The following is a 17,111-nucleotide window of genomic DNA, read 5'->3' on the forward strand; positions in this document are numbered from 1 at the left end:
AATGATGTTTTTCCTCTAGGGGTCTGTCCAGAGGGAGCCAGGTGCCTCTGGTCCACTCAGTATCGTTACTAGTTGAAGGAGGCACAGGATTCCACTAAGTATGGAGCTTAAATACAGGTGGGTATATAATATGGCTCCAATATATATGGTCAGTTTCAGAGGCTAAGCCTAGCCCTCTGAGGCAGGTGAGCAGGCCCAAGATTAGGGCCACCTTGGTGAAGTTTGAAGAAACAACTGAAAAAATAAGCTAGGAACCTGTTCTTTGGAGTATCCCTGACTCTTAATTGTTGGATAATCTGCTCTGCTCTTGTTTTAACGGTTTTTAGGTCACCCCAAGTTGCTCCCTGAGGTTGATCTGGGGAATTGCTCCTGTGAGTGTGTGTTTCCTGGTGGTGGCATTCTGCCGTGGTCTTTCTTCTGTCCTTGGGGACATCTGCTCCATCTGTTCCTTTAGCCAATCTACTTTCTGTTCAAGCTGTGGAATCCTGATGAGCTGCCACATCTGTTGTCAGGGTGGGTCTGGTATGGTATGGTTTCACTATTTTTGCCGGGAGCCACAGTGGGCCTGTGGGAACTGAAACACAAGCATACCCTTTTCTCATATTAATAGCTCAACTGGGCCCTCCCATTTTCCTTCCCCTAATGGGTCTTTATACAAGACCAAATGGTGTGGGCCTGCAGGCCTGTTTTGTACAAAGTGTTTGTCTATGGGTGACTTCAGATTATCATCACAATTCAAAAAACTGTACATATATATTGCTAGCATGGTTAAATTCCTGGGGGATGTTTCTTGGCTCCCCCTTTTTTGTTTGTTTAATAATGTTTTAAAGGTCTGGTGAGCTCTTTCAACAATTGCTTGACCTGTAGGGTTATAGGGGATACCTGTTTTATGCCAAATGCCCCATTTTTCTGTGAAAGCCTGAGTGGCTTATGGTCTGAAGGTCTTATGGTCTCAGCCTTAGCCATGGGAGGTTACAGCTTCTGAAACCAGGCAGGGTGGTTCCCAACACTTAAGTTTACTTTTTAGTTGTTTAAAAAATCCTAACCAGGTGCCTAGCATTATATTAGATGCTGAGAAAAAGACAAGGTAAGAAAAAACTTAAATCTAGCTATAGAGAGTAGTATGAAGAGAAAGTTGTTCAGGAAACAAACTCATCTGTTATAGAATCTTAAAATCCCTGACTGAAATATGTAGATTTTATCATTTGGAATTGGTATATGGGAGTTACTGGAGGTTATGGATAGGAGAACACTGGGAATAAAGAAAGCTAGTGACTGGATAAAGAAATAGTGACTGGATGGGCATTATTTGGAAGGGGATTAGGAAGGAGAAAAAGGTTAGAGAGGGACGCCATTAGGAAGCTGGTATATATAGTAATCCCTCTGTGAGTTGATTACATTAGAAACATTGTTCTTAAATAACTTGAAAAAAACTTTTTGTATTATTGAAGCACTATTAGTTGGAGAGAATGAAGAGATTTCTGAAAACTGTAAGGAAGGGAAGTGTCATTCAACCTCACAAACTAAAGGTAATTATTAACACTTTATTGTCTTTTTATAAATGTAACTGAGATCATATAACATTTGGAGGATAGTACCCTAATTTTTTTACTTAGTGAATATATTTTCTCATATTACTATTATTGAAATATGATCTCTGAGTGATCACTAAGTCTATCAAAATGGATGGCCCATAATTTAGATTGTCTGCTTTGGTTGGACATATTTCCAGTTTTTAGCTATCAATGGTCAAAGTGAAATAGTCATCAAATATCTTTGTCCATTTCCCTGAGGATTTGCTTAGCATAGATTACTACAATCAGTAGGTAGGAGGGTAATAGACCTTTTTGGGTTCTTGACTGATTGTGTTCTGTAATACTCATTTTAAATCTTTGCCAATTTGATAAATAAAAATGTATCCTTAATGATTGATTTTTTGTAAGTTAAATAATTTGGTTGAAAATTTCAATTAATATTGACTTTTCCTAGGGCCACCCCTTGCCTCTAAATTTATTACAACCTTCAGCTAGTTAGCAAGAGGCCTGAGAATAGAGCAGAGATTTTCTGATTCCCAGATAAGTGATCTTTTTAATCAACCACTGTTACCAGATGACACTGACTAGGGATAAATGTGAGACTTGCAATAAGGAAAGTGTAAGCACAGTTGGAGAAATTATGGCTTAGCAGCAATAAAAAATGAAAACATTTTTTTAGAATATTAATGTGCAATAATCCTAGAATGAATGAACGAGCAATGTGGGGGCAAAAACAAACCAAAATCAGCACATACAAACCTAAATAGACTATTGGTTATATTAACACAAATCTAACATTTGAAATTGAGAAATAATGGTTTTATGAACTCCATGTTTAAGAGACCAGAGGCAAGCCAGCAGCTGAGTGGCCAAGGCCGGTTGGAGCCTCTGACTCCAGGTACTTGGTCTGGAAAGAAGGGTCACTGGAGGAACTTCAGCAACATTAGGTGTGAGGCAATGTGGAAGACTAGATCCTTCTTCTAAGGACTTAAAGGTATTTTTAGCAAACATCCAAAACTGTATGAGATTTCCTCTTCCCTTAAGGAAGAAGTCATTTGTTCACAGGCCCACAATATGGAATGGTGAAAATAAGTTCCTTGAAGCCTAACTCTTGACAAGAACATGAAGAGATATGAACACTGGATGTGTGATTAAACTAGATTATTTGTAGCAGGAATAACTCTACAGGGCCAAATCACCAGTGCTGGGGAGGGTGGGGGTACTATTACAGCCATTTATATTTAGAGGTGTAACAAAAAGTCATTAAATTGTGGGGGCTTAAAGTGATGATGATTGCACTCCTCAATGCCCCATGTATAAGTGCTTACTGCTGTACCCGAGTGATAGTCATACCTTAGGTTCTGTTTCACTCCTACGATTCTGTGATTCTCCGAATTTGATCTAAGATTTTAAAAGAACAGGGCAACATTCAATTGGATCCCAAACAGGTCTCCACGTGTTCATCTCCACTGACATTGGCTTAGACCTACCAACATCACCTCTTCCTTGGTCTGCTGCAGTAGTTTCTGAACTGGAACTGGGTCCATATTTCTCCTCTGGCCACCCCACCCCTCAGACAATTCTTCTCACAGCATCCAGAGCATCCTTTCACTTTTCATAGAGGTATAACTCCTATTTAGAAAAGAGCACATAAGTAAACAGCTTCATTGAATTTCACAGAACACACCTATGCTGCCAGCACCTAGATCAAGAAGGGAAGATGACCAGCATTGATGCGTCCCTCTTATGTCCCCTTCAAGTTTCTTATTGCCCTTGCCACAAGGGAATCCATCATCCTGACTTTCAGCAACATAAATTAATTTTGCCTGTTCTTGAATTTTGTGTAAATGGAATTGTATATGATCTTTTTAAAAAATATATTTTCTTTTGCTCAGCACTTTATCTGTGAGATTCATTTGTGAGATTCATCCATGAGATTCATCCATATTATTATTGTCTGGATGTGTACATAGTTCTTTCTCATAGCCTGTAATGTTCCATTGTGTGATTGTAACACACCTATATTATCTATGCTATTGTGTTTTTTAATCTGACTTTAAATAATTTTTTTTTACTTTTCAACTACAGTTATATACAATGTTATATTACTTTTGGTGTACAACCCAGTGATTAGACATTATATAACTTACTATGGGATCAATCACCTTGATAAATCAAGTACCCATCAGACTGTTACTACAATTTATTGATTATATTCTCTATGCTGTATTTTACTTTCCCATGACTATTCTGTAACTACTGATTTGTACTTAATCCCTTCACCTTTTCCACACATCTTTTCAACACCCCTCCCATCTGGCAACCATCAAAATGTTCTCTGTATATCTATGAGCCTGTTTCTGTTCTTCTTGTTTATTTTTTGTTTGTTTGATTTTAGATTCCATGTATAAGTGAAATCATTTGGCATTCATGTTCCTCTATCTGACTTACTTCACTTAGCCCAGTAACCTCTTGGTCTATCCATGTTGTTGCAGATGACAAGATTTATTCTTTTTTTATGGCTGAGTCATATTCCATAGTCACCACTTCTTTGTCCATTTATCTATTAATGGACACTGAGGTTCTTTCCATATCTTGGCTATTTAAAATAATGCTGCAGTGAACATGTGGGTGCATATGTCTTTTTTATTTCTTTGGCTAAATACCCAAAAGTGGAATTGTAAGGTCCTTCTATGACTTTTGTCATATAGACTATGTTTTAACATCTATTTGCCTAGGATAAGTATTGCTGCTCCAGCTTTTTGTTTGTTTGCTTCCATTTTCATGAAATATCTTTTCTATCCCTTTTCTTTGGGTCTGTGTGTGTCTTTCGATCTGAAGTGAGTCTTTTGTAGACAGCATATGTAAGGATCTTGTTTTGTTATCCATTTAACCTCTATTTGTCTTTTGATTGGAGCATTTGATCCATCCACATTTAAGGTATATATTTATTGCCATTTTATTCAGTTTTTAATCTTTTTAAATTCTAACCCATTTTGTCTTAAATTTTGTATATTTGTAAGATAGTGGTCTGGTTTTATCCTTTTGCATGTGGCTGTCCAGTTTTCACAACACCATTTGTTGAAGAGACTGTCCTTCTCCACTGTATGCTCTTGGCTCTTTTGTCATAAATTTGTTGTCCATATGTGTAGAGATTTATTTTGGGGCTCTCAGTTCTGTTCCATTGGGTTGTGCGTGTTTGTTTCCCCTGCCCCAATACTATGCTGTATTGATTATTATACCTTTGTAGTATAGTTTGGAATTGGGGTGTGTGATACCTATGGCTTTGTTCTCTGCCCCCAGGATTGCTTTGGCTATTTGGGGTGTTTTGTGGTTCCATACAAATTTTAGAATTTTTTTGTTTTATTTCTTTGAAAAATGTCATTGGGATTTTGATAGGAATTACACTGAATCTGTAGATTGCTTAAGGTATTATAGACATTTTACTGATATTAATTATTCCTATCAATGAATATGGAGTATGTTTTAATTTCTTTGTCTTCTTCAGTTTTTAAAAATAATGTCTTGTTTTCAGTATATGGGTATTTCACCTCTTTTGCTAAGTTTATTCCTATGTATTTTATGACTTTTTTGTGATTGTAAATGGTATTGCTTTCTTCATTTTTTTCTGATAGTTCATTAGTATATAGAAACACAACAGATTTTTGCATACTGATTTTATATCTGAAAATTTACTGTATTTGTTTATTTCTAATAGCTTGTTTGGTGGATTCTTTAGGATTTTTTTCTATATGTGAAATCATGTCATTCACAAATAGTGACAGTTTTACTTCTTCCTTTCCAATTTGGATGCCTTTATTTCCCTTGTCTAATCGCTCTCATTAGGACCAGTACTATATGGAACAAAAGAGGTGAGAATGGACACTCTTGTTTTGTTCCCAATGTTAGAAAAAAGCTTTCAGATTTTTACCATTGAGATGTTAACTGTGGGTTTTTATACATGGCCTTCATTATGTTGAGGGACTTTCCTTTTATACCCATTTTATTGAGATTTACTTCTTCAATTTTTCACTTCTTCAATTTTTACTTCTTCAATTTCCATAAATGGATGTTGTGTCTTGTCAAATGCTTTTTTCTGGATCTATTGATATGGTCATATAATTTTACCCTTCATTTTGTTAATGTGGAATATCATGTTAATTGATTTACAGATGTTGGACTGTCCTTGCATCTTTGGAATCAATTTCAGTTGCTGGTGGTGTGTGATCATTTTAATGTATTGCTGTATAATATTTTGTTCAAGATTTTTGCATTTCTTTTCACAGATACTGGACTGTACCTTTTCTTTTTCTTGTGTTTTCCTTGTCTGGTTTTGGAGTCAGGGTAATGTTGGCCTCATAAAATGGATTAGGAAGCATTCTTTCCCCTTCAATTCTTTTGGAAGAATTTGAGAAAAATAGATATTAAATCTCCTGAATGTTCCATTGAATTCGTCAGTGAAACCATCTGGTCCAGGACTTTGGAATTTTGGGATATCTTTGATTACTATTTCAATTTCCTTACTAATGGAAATCTATTGGATTGTCACTTTCTTCATGATTCAGTCTAGGAAGGTTGTATGACTCTAAGAATTTATCTATTTCTTCTAAGTTGTCCAATTTGGTTGTGTATAGACCTTCATTAATATTCTTTTATTATTCTTTGTGTATATGTGATATCCATTGTAACTTTTCCATAATTTCTAATTTTATTTACTTGACTTTTCCCTTTTTTCCTTAGTGAGTCTAGCTAAATTTTTGTCCACTTTACCTTTTCAAAGAACCAGATCTAAGTTTCATTGTTCTTTTCAATTGTCTTTTTAGTCTATATTTTATTTATTCTGCTCTTATTTTTATCATTTTCTCCCTTCCACTATCTTTGGGCTTTGTTTACTCTTTTTCTAGTTCCTTAAGGTATAATGTTAGTTGTTTATCTGAGATTTTTCTCGTTTCTTGAGATAGACCTGTATTGTTATACACTTTCTTCTGGGAACATGTTTGCTGCATTCAAAAAATTTCAGTATGTAATATCTTCATTTTCATTCATCTCTATGTATCTTGATTTTTTTCTTTTATTTCTTCATTAACCCAATGGCTGTTCAGTAGCATGTTGGTTAATCTCTACACATTTGTGATTTTTTCAGCTTTTTTCTTATAGTTGATTTCTAATTTCATACTTTTATACGATTTCAATCTTAAATTTACTGAAGCTTGTTCTGTATCCCAACATATATTTTATCCTTGAGAGTATTCTATGTGTACTTGAGAAGAATGTGTATTCTCTTTCTTTTGGATGGAAAGTTTTATAGATATCTATTGTATATCTGGCCTAATATATAACTTAAGGCCAATATTTCCTTGTTGACTCTTCATTGGTATAAGTAAGGTGTTAAAATCTCCTACTGTTTTGTTTCTGTAAATTTCTTGCTTTAAGTCTGTTAATTATTGCTTTATATATTTTGGTGCTTCAAACCTGGGTACATATATATTAATACATGTTATGTTTTCTCGATGGATTTCCTCCTTTATTATATTTGTCCCTTGTTGCCTTTTTTTTTCTATGTTATCTGACATAAGTATGGTTGTACCCGGTTTCTTCTGATATCATTTGCTTGGAATACCACCTTCCATCCTTTCACTTTTAGCCTATGTTTGTCTTTAGACCTGAGATGTATACCCTGAAGGCAGTTTATAGTTGGCTCTTTCCTTCTAACTACTCTGGGTCTTTTGATCAGTGAGTACAGCTCATTTACATTTAGAGAGGTATTGATATATGAAGACTTACTAGTGCCATTTTATCTTTTGTTTTCTGATTGTGCTGTAGATCCATTTTTTTCCTTTATGTTTCTGTCTTAGTTTGGTGGTTTTCTTTCTTTCTCCATTCCTTTCTTCCTTTTTATACTTTAAAAATTTTTAATGTTGTTCAAGTACAGTTGCCTCCAGTCTGTTCCCACATTTCTCCCCACCCTACCCATTCCTGCCTCCCACCATCAAACCTACTCCCTTTGGCTTTGTCCATGTGGTCTTTACATATGTTTCTTGATGACTCTTCCCCTATTTTCCTCCATTATCCCTCTCCCTCCTCCCCTCTTGTTACTGTCATTTTGTTCTTTATTTCAATGTCTCTAGTTATATTTTGCTTGCTTGTTTGTTTTGTTGATTAGTTTCCACTTATAGGTGATACCATTTGGTATTTGTCTTTCATCACCTGGCTTATTTCACTTAGCATAATGCTTCCTAGTTTCATCCATGCTGTCATGAAGTGTAGGAGCTCCTTCTTTCTTTCTACTGCATAGTGTTCCATTGTGTAAATGTACCACAGTTTTTTGATCCATTCATTTGCTGACGGGCATCTAGTTTGCTTTACAACAGCACTTGGCTGTTGTAAATTGTGCTGCTATAAACATTGGGGTACATAGGTTCTTTTGAATTGGTGTTTCAGTACTCTTAGGATATAATCCCAGCAGTAGAATTGACTGCTCAAAGGGCAGTTAAATTTTTAGTTTTCTGAGGAAATTCCATACTGTTTTCCACAGTGGTTGCACCAGTCTGCATTCCCACCAACAGTGGTTCCGTTTTCTCCACGACCTTGCTAGCACTTGTTGTTTGTGGATTTGGTTATGATGGCCATTCAGACTGGTGTGAAGTGGTATCTCATTGTGGTTTTAATTTGCTTCTTTCCGATGGCCAGTGATGCTGAGCAGCCTTTCATATGTCTCTGGGCCCTCTGTATGTCCTCCTTGGAGAAGCGTCTGTTCAGATCCCTTGCCCATTTTTTAATTGGATTGTTTGTCTTCCTGGAGTGGAGTCATGTGAATTCTTTATATATTTTGGAGATCAAATCTTTGTCCAAGGTACCATTTGCAAATATATTTTGCCATACAGTTGGTTCCCTTTTCATTTTGCTGATGTTTTCTTTAGTTATGGAGAAGCTTTTCATTTTGATGAAGCCCCATCTGTTTATTCTTTCCTTTATGTCCCTTGCTCTTTTTCTCATCTTGGTTGCAGGCCTTTGCTTTTCATTACTTTGAATATTTCTTGCCATTCCACTCTGGTTTGTAGTGTTGAGAAATCAGCTACTAGCCTCATTGGAGTTCCCTTGTATGTTGCTTCTTGTTTCTCCCTTGCTGTTTTTAAGATTCTCTTTGTCTTTAAAATTTGGCATTTTAATTATGTTGTGTCTTGGAGTAAGACTCTTTGGGATTATCTTGATTTGAATCCTCTGTTCATCCTGAACTTGCATTGCTTTTCCCCTCTCCAGGTTCAAGAAGTTTTCTGTCATTATTTTTCAAATAGGGTTTCTATCCCTTGCTCCTTTTTTTCTCCTTTGGTATTTCTATGATTCGAATGTTGTTGCATTTCATGTTGTCTTGCAGTTCCCTTAAGCTATCTTCATATTTTTTTTTTTTAGTCTTTTTTCATGCAGCTGCTCTACCTGGGTGTTTCTTTCTATCTTGTCTTCCAGATCATTAATTTGGTCCTCTGATTTATCTAGCCTGCTTGTAATTCCTTCTAGGGTATTTTTTATTTCAGAATTTGTATTTTTCATTTCTTCCTCATTCTTGTTTATAGTTATTATTTCTTTTTTCATACTGTTGTAGTTCCCACTCACTTTCTTGTAGTTGTCTGAGAGTTCCTTGAGCATCCCTATCACCATTCTTTTGAATCCCATATCTGATAATTTGCTGGGGTCCATTTCATTTAGCTCTTTCCCAGGGGAGTCTTCCATTCCTTTCAACTGAGGGTTCTTTCTTTGTCTTCTCATTTTAGGTGACTCATTTTGCTTGTTTCTGTGATTCCTGATGATCTGCTTTGCCAGCTGTCTTCATAGTGTGAGCTTCTGTGGTAGGAGTTCTGTGGGACTCAGTGGCACAGTCTTTTTTATCTCCTTGTCTGGATGCTGTAGGGTTGCCCTTTCTTCCATTTGTGTGGGCTCTCTTGTTGTACTTAGGTTTTATCTAATGCTGGCTTCTTTGTTAATGAGTTCTCCCCTCCAGTGGGTTTACTGGTATTCACAACTCCCACCTTATTTCATATGTGATCAGGGGCAGGGCAAAGCAAATTGGGGGAAGACAGTGTGAGAGTATTCTATGGTACTAACAAGTAGAGAACAGATGGGAGATCCTTTGGAGAAGTACAGCAGTAACTGTGATATTTCACCCAACTAGCCACTTTTTATAAAAGGTGAAAACACTGTCATTAGAAGGGAAGACTCCTATCAGAAGGGAAAAGGAGTGGGAGCTGACTTTAGAAATCAGAGCACTTATGTGAGGTTAGATGGTGAGATATAGTGAGAGTAGGGGATAGAAACTTGGCATAGTATGTGAGAGAATAAAGGTAACCACAACAGTAATAAAGCTCAGGAAGATGGAGAAATGGATTAAGACCAGGAAACAGTACTGTGTGAGATTTGGAATAATAATAATACAATAAGCAATATATAAACTGAATAAAAAGAATAAAAAGTAAAATACCAAGAGTTGTGGGTTATTGGAATATGAGTGAGGTGAAAGAAGAAAAATTAGAATGCCATATGAAAGGGAGAATAAAGAAAACCAATCAAACAATGAAATCAAACAAATAAACAAAAAAAAACCTAAATGGAAAGAAGAGAAATTAAAAAAAGATAATAAAATGAAAATTAAAAATAATATAAAATGCAAGTTCTAAAGGATAGCAAAGTGACATTTGTTCAGCTGTTGGTGTTAGCCTTCTGATTTCTTTTTGTACCTGTGTTTGGTTTTCTCACAGGTCCAGGTCTTACTGTCTTACACTTGGGGTGGGGGGGAAGCCTCCTGCTGACATTAAACCTGCCAAGCAGGTTTTGCTGGTTTTCCTGGATGATGTAGGCAGAAGTGGGCTGGGCTCCATTTTTTTTTCTTTTTTGTGTTTCCATGAGGATGTGAGCTCAGTCTAGGCTACAATATTCACACGTGTCCAGTTTCCATTCCACACCCTCAGAACAATTGTGCAGCCCACACTGTTCACTGCACATATGCACAGGCCAGCACCTTTGGTCCACCTCATTGTGCAACCCTTTGATTGGTCCATGAGCTGCACTGAGTGGGAGCAAATTGTACCTCTCCTCCTCCCTCTTTGTTGGCCTGGGCCTGCACAAAGTTTCTTCAGGGCAATTTGGTTCCCCTATTGAATTAAGTATCTCTGGTGCTGCTACCTCTCTGAGCCCCTGCTGCCCCTTTTTGATCAACCCCTGAGGTGTCCTGAGTGGGAGCAAATCAAAGTCCCTCTCCTCCCTCTTCACAGGTCCAGCTGCAGTGTGTGAGCAGTCCTTGCACAGTCACTGAGAGCCTTTTTGAGCGAATTCCCCTTGTTTGTGGCAGACCATTCCTAATGCACGCCCAGCTTTCCACACAGACCAACTCTTTGACCAGTCTGTAGATACCGGGTCATGGTCAGTTGCAGACCATCTCTTCTCCTATTTCCAGGTGTAACCTGGTTCTCCAATTTCTCTGCTACTGTCCCAGACAGCAAACACAGTCCCAGCTGGGGTATGCCACCAGCCGTGTGTCCATTACTGCATCTTTATTCCCCCAGCAACTTTAAGCATCCAGGTATCTCCTGGCATGGATCTGTGAACTGGCCACTCTGAGAGGGGAGGGATCCTCCAAGACATCATCAGTGATCCAGCTCTTTTGCAAAGCTGTGGCAGCAGCCGCTGTCACAGGCTCAGGATCCAGGGATCATCCCATTGGCCTACAAACTCTCCTTATCATCTGTTTTTAAATGTCTTCTGCAACCTTTGGCTTCCAAACTTCATATCAGCTGGAATTCTGTTGGCTGTTTACTCTGATACTTGGAATATCAGCTAGGTGTCTGTCCCAGTTTGTACACCAGCAAGTGGGTTAAGCTGCCACCTATCTCACCGTCATCTTCCAAATCCCCAGTTTAGTGGTTTTCTGTGATATTTTTTTTCTGTTTTATGTTTGTGTCTATGGATTTTTTTTTTTTTTGGTTACCATGAAGTTTGTATAAATGTCTCATAGATAAAATAGTAATTTTTCTTTTGGTAGCATCTTATCTTCATTCATCTGTACAAGTGTTGTCCTTTTTCCTCATTTATATGTTTTTGTTGTCACATATGAACTTCTTTAATGTTGTTTGTTTATTGCCAAATTGAAGTAGCTATAGTATTTTAATGCTTCTTTCCCTTTAACCTATAAGTTATAATTAAGTGTTTAACACCCTATCCCGAAATAGGGTTGCTGTTTTCTGCTTCTGTCTGTTTGTCACCTTACTCAGTTTTGTGTACTTTTGTCATTTTTGTTTCATGTAGAAGAGTCCTTTTCAACATTTCTTATAATGCTGAACTTGTGGTAGTAAAGTCCCTCAGCTTTTGTTAGTCAGGGAAAACCTTTATTTCTCTTTCATATCTAACAAATAATTTTGCTGGATATAGTTCTCTTGGCTAGTGATTTTTATCTCAATATTTTGAATATATCATTCTACTTCCTCTCTTGTAAAGTTTCTGCTGAGAAATCCGAGAAAAGCCTGATGGAGTTTCATTTGTAGTTCCTCTCTTTCCCCACCTCCCCCTGGCTGCCTTAAGAATTCTTTCATTATTGCCACCTTTTGACAGTTTTAATATAATGTATCTTGGAGAAAATCTTTTTGAGTTGAGATGATTAAGTGTTCTGTTAGCTTCTTGTACTTGTTTGTCCAGTTCCTTTCCCAGGTTTGGGGATTTCTCAGCTATTATTCTTTGAGTAGGTTCTCTGTTCCCTTCTTCACTTCTCCTTCTGGAATATTAATTATCCTTAAGTTCCCTTTTCTAATGGAGTCAGATAACTCTATTTTGTTCCTTTATTATTTTTTTTTAAATCCTACCTCTCTCTCCTCTTCCACTTGAATCAATTCTGGATTTCTGTCTTTGAGCTCATGAATTTTGTCTTTCACATGATCTGCTTCATCTAATTTATTGAGTTCTTAAGCTTCAACATTTCTATTTAGTTTTTTTTAAAGTTTCTACATTCTTGGTAAACTACTCCTGTTTATCAATTTTGTTCCTCGGTGCATTGAACTGTCTTTGTGAATTTTCTTGTATTCTGTTAAGTTTCTTCATTACTGCTATTTCAAATTTCTATCATTTCTCTCATAATTTTCCATGGCTTTGAGTTTGGTTTCTGGAGAATTGTCATTTTCCTTTTGTAATATCCATGTTACCTCATTTTTTTTACAGTGTGCTGCTGTTCTTCTGTGAGTGCATTTGAAGTAGTGAATACTTTTCTTATTTAGGTACCATTTTGTTTTTAACAATTCAGTAGGTTCTAAGGGACTTCTGGCCAGGATGGAGGCATATGTACATACACTTTGCCTTCTCACACAAACAAAAGGATAACAACAAATTCAAAAATAAAAAGTAACCAGAACTGCCAGAAAATCGAACTGTATGGAAGTCCAACAACCAAGGAGTTAGAGAAGATACATTCATCCAGACCGATAGGAGGAGCGGAGATGGGTAGCTGGATAGAGAGGTCTAGCAGCAAGGCAGCAGGTGGAGGACCAGGGCAGGTGAGGCAGTGGCTGGCAGAGTGGGCCGTTCCACATTTGCGTGCTGATAAACTGGGAGGAACAATTGGGGAGCAAGACAGACCGCACAAATCAGGGTTCCAGTGTGGGGAAATAAAGCCTCAAAACCTCTGACTGAAAAACTCTGTGGGGGTTGTGGTGGCAGGGGGTTTCAGCTTCATAGGAGAGTTTGTTGGACAGACTCACAGTCCTAGAACATACACAAAACCACCAACCTGGGAATCAGCATCAAAAGGGCTCAGTTTGCTTGTGGGTAGTGGAGGAAGTGAATGAAAACCCACTGAGAGCTGAGCAAGCAGTATTGTTCCCTCTTGGATCCCTCCCCCACATACAACACCACAGTGCTGAAGCACCACCAACAGCAAAGGAAAGGAAACTGGGACTCAAATAAATCATTTTGAGCAGAAGGAAGAAATAAACATTCAACCAGAACAGAATGAAGAAACAAGAATTCAAAAAAATGAGGAGAGGCTTAGGAACCTCTAGGACATCTTTCAACATTCCAACATCCGAATCATAGAGATGCCAAAAGGAGAAAAAGAAGAGCAAGAAATTGAAAACTGATTTGAAAAAATAATGAAGGAGAACTTCCCCAATCTGGCAAAGGAAATAAACTTCCAGGAGGTTAAGGAAGCTCAGAGAATCCCAAAGAAGTTGGACCCAAGGAAGCACACACCAACGCACATCATAATTACATTATCCAAGGTTAAACAGAAGGAAAGAATCTTAAAAGTACCAAGAGAAAAGAAGAGAGTTACCTACAAAGGAGTGCCTATAAGACTGTCGGCTGATTTCTTAAAAGAAACTTTGCAGGCAAGAAGGGGCTGAGAAGAAGTGTTCAAAGTCATGAAAGGCAAGGACCTTTCTCTACTCTATCCAGCAAAGCTATCATTTAGAATGGAAGGGCAAAACAAAAACAAAAACAAAAATGAACTAAGCAAACAACTAGAACAGGAACAGATACATAGAAATAGAGATCACATGGAGGTTATCAGCAGGGAGAAGGAGGGAGGGAATGGGGGAAAAGGTACAGGGAATAGGAAGCATAAATGGTAGGTAGAAAATAGACAGGGGGAGGTTAAGAATAGTATGGGAAATGCAGAAGCCAAAGAATTTATATATAATACCCATGGACATTAACTAAAGTGGAGGAATGATGGTGAGTGGTGGGTGGTTCAGGGTGGAGGGGAATAAAGGGGAGAAGACAATGGGACAACTGTCATAGCATAATCAATAAAATATATTTTAAAAAACCAATTCCGTAGGTTGATAAAGGTCTTTTTGTTTGTTTACCAGTAGATGGTGCTATAGTTCAACCTTTTCTTTTCTCCTACCTGTGTGCTACTTTTGTCTCTGAGATCCATGGTGCCCCTGTGGTCCTTAGAGTTGCTGCCTGGGTGACTAGGGTGATAGGTAACCCAGCTACTGTCTGGGTTGTCTGGGTCTTGGAGCACCACCAAAAGGGGGGTGGGGATCTGACAGTTGTGTCTATGGAGGAGTTGAGTTTGCATGCTTGCCTTGCTGCTACCTGGTTTACCATGGCCACTGGTGCCACTGTGCTGTGGCCAGGAATTTTGACATTCATCTCTACTGCTGCTACCAGGCTTTCTGGTGATATGAGCACTACTGCAATCAAGGGAGGAAGCCAGATTCTTCTTTGGTGACACTATGCTATCCTCCTTATCCTTTGCTGGGCTGTGGTGTGGGCACCAACTCCTTCACTAAACCATTTGTGAGGGCTGGGGCTGGGGCTGGGGCTGGGGCTGAGCCCAGGGAACTGAGGATATGGGCTTTATCTCTGTCCTTCCCCCATTCTGCCTCAATTACATGTGCCAAAACACCCACCTTCAGATGTATTGATGTGTGGATCAGGTGACTCAGTATGCTGAGCAGAGGAAACTTTGTTGAGTTATAAATGTCCCAGTTGTAGATCAAGGGGGAGATACAGAGGAGTCATCCCACTTCCTCATGATGATGACGTCATTCTATCTTTTCTATTGTTGATGGCAATTTGTATAGTTTTTAGTTTTTGACTGTTATGAATACTACTATTATGACCATTGCAGCACATACTTCTTTTGGTGAACATACTTATGAATTTCTTTCTGAGTTAGCTGTAGTATATGATACTAAGTAGTTTTCCTAAGTGTTGTACATGTTAGCTAAAGTTGTTCCACATTCTCTGTAACACTTGGTATTACCAGATTTTGTAACTTTAGTCATTTTAGTGGGATTTTAATGGTGGCATGGTATTTTTTAAAATGAATTAGATTATATCTCTTTTAGGCTTTAAGATGTCTAAAATTTTTAATTTTGCCTAGAATAAAATCTAATGTTCTTGTTATTGCCCACAGGCCACTGGACTTTTTCCTGTCTCAGTGACTTTATTTACTCAACACTCCTGCTTATTCACTCTACTCCACCGACTTCATTTCTATTACTTTGAATTTTCCAAAGTCTTTTTTCCTTCAGAGATTTTTCTTGTTCCTTGTATGAGGAGAGCCCTTACCCTAGATGTCTGCCTCTCAAAAACCCACACAAGAGGTTTTGAAACAACTTAAATGTCTGAAAGAAATAGAAACATAAATGGGGTATATTTATGCAATGGAATACTATAGTGAACTTGAGTGAATGAGAGCTACACTTCTTTAAAGTTTTTGAATCTCACAAATATAGCGTTGAGTGAGAAAAGGCAAATTATACAAGTATAGAGTATAGTGCTTTTTATGTAAAGACTAAAAGATCCTACATATGAATAATTTCTGTTACTTAAGGAACACACTCCCACACACACACATACATATCAGGATAATAAACACTAAGCTTAGGACAATGAGTCTAGGGAGCCAGGGAGGTATATACAGAAAAGTTGCTATTATTTCTCTGGTTGGGTCTTGCTCATATAACTTACGCTTTGTTTTGAGTTGTTTAGCTCTTAAATATTGCAAGATACACATTTAAAAATACAAAAAGTGAAAGTTAGAAAGTAAGGTAATTCAATTTAGGAAATTTCAACATAAAAGAGCATTTCCTTGTGTTCATAACAACGCAAACCTGAGTGTTTTTACCTGGAACCTCGATAAACAAATTCTGTTTGAATTTCTTATATCCCTGTTCTCCTTAGCAAACAATTCTCTCCAGTTTCTCCAATTTTCCAAGGTAATTGAGAATCTGCAGTAAATTTTGGGTTTCGGTTTTTTAATTGCAAAGTTCCTAATCCTCAAATAACTTCTGTTTTCAAAGCCAGTGGTTCACTTTCCACGTATGAGGAAACAGATTTGGTGTGGAAACCATCTCTGGAAATATAAGTGTTAGGTCTGAAGCCTCACCAGTAAAGTGAAATGTCAGAAATGTCTGATAAGAGAGAGATGCTGAAGGGGGTCTGGGATAACACCTCTTAACTTCATAAACTTTGGGGCAACTGATTAGACTTTGGATACTGATTGGACTTGGCACATATACTGATCCTAAGCCATAAAAAATGAAATAAAGAATATGTTTGTCTATTCATAAGGTAGAAACTGAAAAAGACAAAAATAAAAAGATTTAGAAACAACTTTCAACACTGCTTATAGCAATAATTGTAAATGCTAGTCACTTGACATTTTTTATAGTAACATCTTTGTTTTGGGTAGAAGTAACAATGTTGTAAAATGTATATATATAGAAGAAACTCATTCAATGGTGATGTGAGGGGAGCATAATGAAGATTTCCAGTAATAGCTTACCAAAGGGGTTCTCTCCAATGGATAGAGGACTTTTACAGAGGCTACATGACATGTTCTATCATAGAAATTAAATGCAGAAGCAGATATGAGAATTCAGTTGTCTTTTATTAAGCTGGACATTGAAGAGATTTCCAAATGCTGAATATATGTAGTGGTTTGTGGAACAATATCACTTTTCTCAGTAAGTCTGTTTGTTTTGGAAAGTATTGTTATTTTTCATAAAATATCTGATATGTTCATATATAATGAGTTTATGGACAGGGACATGCAAAAATAAAGCTAAACCAACTTACACTATACAC

Source organism: Phyllostomus hastatus, unplaced genomic scaffold, assembly GCF_019186645.2.
Source record: "Phyllostomus hastatus isolate PE091 unplaced genomic scaffold, TTU_PhHast_1.1 phas_scaffold_78, whole genome shotgun sequence".
Taxonomy (NCBI): Eukaryota; Metazoa; Chordata; class Mammalia; order Chiroptera; family Phyllostomidae; genus Phyllostomus; species Phyllostomus hastatus.